This window comes from Callithrix jacchus, chromosome 12 (genome assembly GCF_049354715.1).
Source record: "Callithrix jacchus isolate 240 chromosome 12, calJac240_pri, whole genome shotgun sequence".
Classification (NCBI taxonomy): Eukaryota; Metazoa; Chordata; class Mammalia; order Primates; family Cebidae; genus Callithrix; species Callithrix jacchus.
Genome location: NC_133513.1, coordinates 28,919,022 through 28,925,081, shown reverse-complemented (window position 1 = coordinate 28,925,081; position 6,060 = coordinate 28,919,022). Strand labels below are relative to the sequence as shown.

Genomic DNA, 6,060 nt, shown 5'->3' with positions numbered 1-6,060 from the left:
AATGATCAACTATGGCTGGTGGGGACAGTCCTATGATTTGGAGATGACAGGAGGCCCCCTGATCTCTGCCAGTGAAGGGTAGGGCCATTCTGTTTTTTAAAAAAATTATTATTATTTTGTGAAACGGAGTCTTGCTCTGTTGCCAGGCTGGAGTGCAGTGGTGCGATCTTGGCTCACTGCAACCTCTGCCTCCCAGGTTCAGACGATTCTCGTGCCTCCCGAGTAGCTGGGACTACAGGTGCGTGTCACTGTGCCCAGCTAATTTTTGTATTTTAGTAGAGACAGGGTTTCACCATGTTGGCCAGGCTGGTCTTGATCTCTTGATTTCATGATTTGCCTGCCTCGGCCTCTCAAAGTGCTGGGTGGGATTACAGGAGTGAGCCACTGTGCCTGGCCTATTATTATTATTTTTAATAGAGATGAAGTCTGGTTATGTTGCCCAGGCTAGTCTTGAACTCCTGGGCTCAAGCTATCCTCCCACCTGGGCCTCCCAAAGTGCTGGGATTACAGGCATGAGCCAGTGTACCCAGCCCAGGCATTTCTTTACGGCAATGCGAGAACGTCCTAACACACTGAATTAACTCAGCTCTGCTCCATAGAGCAGACATACCGCAATGGACTCCCCTGAATTTGGTCTCACAATGACACAGAAGGTGAGAGACTGACATCGCCAACGCACAAGCCCCATGTTTGATTCTAGATTCAAGAGGCAGGGCAGGGCACGGTGGCTCACGCCTGTAATCCCAGCACTTTGGGAGGCCAAGGCGGGCAGATGACCTGAGGTTAGGAGTTCAAGACCAGCCTGGCCAACATAGTGAAACCCCGTCTCTACTAAACATACAAAAATTAGCTGGGGGTGGTATAATCCCAGCTACTTGGGAGGCTGAGGCAGGAGAGTCACTTGAACCCAGGAGGTGGAGGTTGCAGTGAGCTGAGAGTGTACCATTGCACTCCAGCCTGGGCAACAGAGCAAGACTCTGTCTCAAACAAGAAAAAAGAAGCAGGGCAGGTCATCCTGCCCATGAGTAGAAGGCACTGCAAAGTTGCATGTCCAAGGGCATGGGTAGGGGGAAGGGTGAAGAGTTAAGGTCAAATAATGTAAACCTTACTTGATTTCCCACTGGAGAACACTCCCTTTCAGTCAATTACTCTGGGTGGGACTCCAGCTCAGGGGTGGAGCAGATGACAAAAATCTCAGCCAATCAGAGAACAACTTTGCCCATTTGGAGAGCCCAAGGCCTTCATTTGGGACTACAGGGGAGCACTATAGGGCCTGCTAATTTTTAAAATTATTTGTAGAGACGGGGTTTCGCCATGTTGCCCGAGTTGGTCTCAAACTCCTGGGCTCAAGTGATTCGCCGCCTCAGCCTCCCAAAGTGCTGGAACTACAGGCATGAGCCACTGTGCCAAGCTGACTTTTCCTTTCCAGATGAACCAGTTTGGGTTGGGTTTTCAGTCACTGAGCCCAAACTGGTCCCAATGAATACACTAGTGATCTCAGCCTCAGAGGGGTGCGTCTAGTCACAGAAGGGCTCAGTGGCTTCCAGTGTTCAAGGCTATTGGGTTGCACAGAAGCTGTTCAGGGCAAGCCCCATGGATACTGGTAGTTGAGGAGATTTACAGATGAGGTTTCACTGGGAACCAATCAGAACTCCTTTATTTGCAAATAACAGACACCAAACTTGCATGGACTTATGAGAATATGTTGGCTCATGTAATCGAAAAAGCCACTTGGGCTGGGTACAGTGGTTCACGCCTATAATCCCAGAACTTTGGGAGGCCAACGAGGGGCAGATCACTTGAGATCAGAAGTTCAAGACCAGCCTGGCCAACATGGTGAAACCCCGTCTCTACTAAAAATAAAAAAATTAGCCGGGCATGGTGGCACATGCCTGTAATCCCAGCTACTTGGGAGGCTGAGGCAGTAAAATCGGTTGAACCCGAGAGGCAGAGGTTGCAGTGAGCTGGGATCGAGCCATTGCACTCCAGCCTGGGTGAGAGTGAGACTCTGTCTTGAAAATAATAAAAAGAAAAAGAAAGCCATGTGGATCTAATTTCAGACACAGATCCTAGTACTCATGTGATACAATCAGAATTCATCTCTCCTCATCTCCTGGCCCTGCTTCATTTACTCTGTGCGGGCTTCATGCCTGGCCAGAATCTCCCCAGGCGGTGGCAAAGGCAGCCACCAGCAGGTCCAGGCTTACATCCCACATGCTTAGCAACTCCAGTGAAAAGAGAACACTTTCTCCCCTAACAGGTGTAGAAGGCCGGGAGCAGCCTAGCTTCGGCTAGAAACCTACAGCTGCGACTCGGAGATGGAATGTGCTGATTGGCTAGACCTGAGTCATGTGACCACCACACAGAGCGAGGGGTGGGGTCAGCCTCCGCTGAAGGAAGGGTTGGTTCAAAGGAAGCTTGGGGTGTCATCACACAAAGAAGGATGAGTGGATGCTCAACAGGCAAAAATAGCAGATGGCCGATGCATCCCATTACTCTTAGCATCTTGTGGTCCTTATTACAATTGAAATGAACGATCACCCCAAATCCTCTACCTTCTACAATCACCTCCCATTTTCCTTTTCTTAAAAATTATTATTATTTTTGGGACGCAGTCTCACTCTGTCACCCAGTCTGGAGTGCAGTGGTGCGATCTTAGCTCACTACAATTTCCACCACCTGGGTTCAAGCAATTCTCCTGTCTCAGCCTCCTGAGTAGCTGGAATTACAGGTACCCACTACTGTGCCCAGCTGATTTTTGTAGTTTTAGTAGGGATGGGGTTTCGCCATGTCGTCCAGGCTGGTTTCGTACCCCTGACCTCAAGTGATCCACCCACCTCGGCCTCCCAAAGTGCTGGGATTACAGGCATGAGCCACCGTACCTGGCTAAATTTTGTATTTTTAGTACACACGGGGTTTCACCATGTTGGCCAGGCTGGTTTTGAACTCCTGACCTCAGGTGATACGCCCCCCAAAGTGTTAGGATTACAGGTGTGAGCTACCACGCACGACACCATTTTCTTTTAACATCAGCATTGAATGATTTAAGCCCACATGCTAAGAAAAATCAAGGCCTGGTGTGGTGGCTCATGCTGTAATCCCAGCACTCTGTGAGGCTATAGCGGGAGGATTGCTTGAGGCCAGGAGTTTGAGACTAGTCTGGGCAACGTTGCAAGACTCTGTCTCTACAAAATAAAAATTAAGACATTAGTCAGGTGTGGTGGTGTGGTGTGTACCTATAGTGCCAGCTGTTTGAAAGCCGGAGGCAGGAGTGTCAGAAGCATTTGAACCAGAGAGACTCCATCTTGAATGCTGGGTAAAATAAGGCTGAGACCTGCTCGGCTGCACTCCCAGGAGATTAAGGCATTCTAAGTCACAGGGGGAGACAGGAGGTCCATATGAGATACAGGTCGTAAAGACCTTGCTGATAAAACAGTTTATAAACTGGGCGCGATGGCTCATGCCTAGTAATCCTAGCATTTTGGGAGGCCAAGGCGGGTGGATCACCCAAGGTCGGGAGTTCGAGACTAGCCTGACCAACATGGAGAAACTCCATCTCTACTAAAAAAAATACAAAATTAGCCGGGCATGGTGACGCATGCCTGTAATCCCAGCTACTCAGGAGGCTGAGGCAGGAGAATTGCTTGAACCCGGGAGGTGGAGGTTGCAGTGAGCCGAGATTGTGCCATTGCACTCCAGCCTGGGCAATAAAAGCAAAACTCTGTCTCAAAAACAAAACAAAATGACAACAACAAACAGCTTGTGGTAAAGAAGCTGGCCAAAACCCACCAAAACCAAGATGGCCAAGAAAGGTACCTCTGGTTGTCCTTACTGCTCGTTATATGCTAATCGTAATGCATTAACAACCTGTCAGTTCACAGATGCCATGGCAATGTCAGGAAGTTACCCTATATGCTCTAAAAAGAGGAGGAATTCTCAGTTCTGGGAATTGCCTGCCCCTTTCCCAGAAAACTCATGAATAATCCATTTCTTGTTTAGCATATGATCAAGGAATAACTATAAGTATACTCAGTTGAGCAGCCTATACCACTGCTCTGCTTATGAAGTAGCCATTCTCTTATTCCTTTACTTTTTTAAAAAAATAATTTATTTTTTTGAGATGGAGTCTCTCTCTGCCTCCAGGCCGTAGTGCAGTGGCATGATCTCTGCTTACTGCAAACTGCCTCCCGGGTTCAAGTGATTCTTGTGCCTCAGCTTCCCTAGTAGCTGTGATTACAGGTGTGCGCCACCACATCCGGCTAACTTTTGTATTTTCAGCAGAGATAGGGTTTCATCATATTGCCAGGGCTGGTCTCAAACTCCTGACCTCAAGTGATCCACCAGCCTTTGCCTCCCAAAGTGCTGGGATTACAGGCATGAGCCACCTTGTTCAGCCTTTCCTTTATTTCCTTAATAAACTTGTTTTCACTGTACTCTATGGACTCACTCTGAATTCTTTCTTGCATCAGGTCCAATAATTCTCTTTGGGGGTCTGGATTGGGACCCCTTTCTAGCAACAGGAGGATTGTTTGAATCCGGGAGTTTGAGGCTTCAGCGAGCTATGATCATGCCACTGTACTCCAGCCTGGGTGACAGAGTGAGACTTTGTCTTTTATTTTTTTTAGTGTTTATTTATTTACTTAATTTTATTATTTTTTAAAGACGGGGTTACACCATGTTGGTCAGGCTGGTCTTGAACTCCCGACCTCAGGTGATCCACCTGCCTTGGCCTCCAAAGTGCTTGGATTACAGGCGTGAGCCACCATGCCCGGCCTGACTTTGTCTTTTAAAAAAATAATAATAAAGGCCAGGTGTGGTGGCTCACACCTGTAATCCCAGCACTTTGGGAGGCTGAGGTGAGCGGATCATGAGGTCAGGAGATCAAGACCATCCTGGCCAACATGGCAAAACCTTATCTCTACTAAAAATACAAAAGTTAGCTGGGCGTTGTGGCAAGCACCTGTAATCCCAGCTACTCAGGAGGCTGAGGCAAGAGAGTTGCTTGAACTGGGAGGCGTAGGTTATAGTGAGCCGAGATCGCACCACTGCAGTCCAGCCTGGTGACAGAGTGAGACTCCACCTCAAACAAACAAACAACAAAAAAACAGGTGGTCTCTCCTTGTGGCGCTGCATGAGAGCAGAGTCCGAGTCTGTGGCGGAGGAAGTCATGGCAGGACAAGCTTTTAGAAAGTTTCTTCCACTCTTTGACAGAGTATTGGTTGGAAGGAGTGCTGGCGAAGCTATAACAAAGGAGGCATTATGCTTTCAGAAAAATCTCCAGGAAAAGTATTGCAGGCAACGGTAGTAGCTGTTGGGTTGCGTTCTAAAGGAAGGGGTGGTGACATTCAACCAGTGAGCGTGAAAGGTGGAGATAAAGTTCTTCTCCCAGAATATGGAGGCACCAAAGTAGTTCTGGATGATAAGGATTGTTTCTTAGAGATAGTGACATTCTTGGAAAGTATGTAGACTGAAGTAAGTCACTATTGAAACGGCATTAACGTGAAGCTGCCCATTCCACTGAAGTTCTGAAGTTTTTCATCATGTAAAGAATTTCCAGCTGGGCGCGGTGGCTCACGCCTGTAATCTCAGCACGTTGGGAGGCCAAGGCAGGTGGATCACCTGAGGTCAGGAGTTCGAGACCAGCCTGGCCAACATGGTGAAACCCCGTCTCTACTAAAAGTACAAAAATTAGCTGGGCATAATGGCGGTCACCTGTAATGCCAGCTACTTGGGAGGCTGAGACAGAATCCCTTAAACCTGGGAGGCTGAGGTTACAGTGAGCGGAGAGCAGGCTACTGTACTCCAGCCTGGGTAAGAAGAGCGAAACTCCGTCTCAATAATAATAATAATAAACAAACATATTTTAGAAAAGGAAAATCAAGCCCCCTCCACGATGTCTCTGAGGAGTCCCAAGATGGGGCTTCCTGTCTCCTGCGTTCACCATGCTCCGCCCACTTTCTGGCGGTCCCTGTCTGCTCTTGGCCTCTGGAGCAACGGTTTCCTTTCTGTCCTTTTTTGCCTCCAAATCAAAATTTCTGTTTTCTTTTCTTTCCTTCCTTC

The 6,060-nt window shown here is 48.2% G+C and overlaps 1 pseudogene; it reads left to right on the top strand.

Moving 5' to 3' along the window:
* The first annotated feature begins 5,167 nt into the window (after positions 1-5,167).
* LOC108587822 (10 kDa heat shock protein, mitochondrial pseudogene) lies at positions 5,168-5,661 on the top strand (annotated as a pseudogene).
* Positions 5,662-6,060: the final 399 nt, after the last annotated feature.